Genomic DNA, 912 nt, shown 5'->3' with positions numbered 1-912 from the left:
ACAAACAAGTTAGTTATAGAAGTTAACAGAACTGACTCAGCAACAGCCGAGTAAAACCGTTTCATCTGAGCATGTGGCACTTTAAGCATTATCGTATCGCATACCGCATTTTTCTTCAATATCGCACAGCCCTAGTACGAAACCGTTAAAATTCATCTGAGCATGTGGCACTTTAAGCATTATCGTATCGCATACCGCATTTTTCTTCAATATCGCACAGCCCTAGTACGAAGGAAACCGTTAAAATAACCACAGCATTAACAACAACCTTGAAATAAGAGTGCGAGGTTTATCGGTTAATCAGATGCATGAATGTAGCGTTCGTTGCTATAGCAAGCAGACATCGGGAGCGTTTTCTTTCAGAATCATCATTACCACATGGATGTCTGCTTGCTATAGCAACGAACGCTACATTCATGTAGCACAAAGTGTCATTAAAGATGAATGAAGAATAAAGACCAACCTCCTTGTTCCTCGAGTTCTGGTTCCTCGTGTTTTATTCTCCAGGTTTCTGGTTCCTCGTGTTTTATTCTCCAGGTTTCTGGTTCCTCGTGTTTTATTCTCCAGGTTTCTGGTTCACTCGTGTTCTCCTCACTCTCCTCTTTAACAAACAACATCTTCACAGCAGCAGATCTCAGTTCGGACAGCCCTGCTTGTTCACGACTATGATAAGAATAATACAGGTATTTCTGAACGGATTTAAAATCTTTTTGTACACTACAAGTACATTTCTACGGTGAAACGAATCTTCTTCCTCTGAGGTTTTAATGGTGGTTTCTTCTTCGTCTAATAACGATTTATGGCAGATGGCAAACCAACTTCTGGTGCATTTACCGCCACCAACTGGACTGGAGTGTGGAGCACTAATAAGCAACTAATATATACATATTTATATTTATCTATATTTTTTAT

At 39.7% G+C, this 912-nt stretch overlaps 1 protein-coding gene across 1 annotated transcript in view; it reads right to left on the bottom strand.

Annotated features, from left to right (window-relative positions):
* LOC107722880 (gastrula zinc finger protein XlCGF8.2DB-like) overlaps positions 1-508 on the bottom strand; it is a 7,181-nt gene extending 6,673 nt beyond the window's left edge. Inside the window, exon 1 of the mRNA XM_016531375.1 lies at positions 464-508. The gene's annotated coding sequence lies outside the window, so the exon portion shown is untranslated. The remainder of the gene's footprint in view (positions 1-463) is intronic.
* Positions 509-912: the final 404 nt, after the last annotated feature.

The sequence above is a fragment of the Sinocyclocheilus rhinocerous genome, unplaced genomic scaffold, assembly GCF_001515625.1.
Source record: "Sinocyclocheilus rhinocerous isolate Xijiao unplaced genomic scaffold, SAMN03320098_v1.1 scaffold2649, whole genome shotgun sequence".
NCBI classification, from domain to species: Eukaryota; Metazoa; Chordata; class Actinopteri; order Cypriniformes; family Cyprinidae; genus Sinocyclocheilus; species Sinocyclocheilus rhinocerous.
Note: the sequence above shows the minus strand (reverse complement) of the source record. Positions and strands in the feature narration are given on the sequence as shown.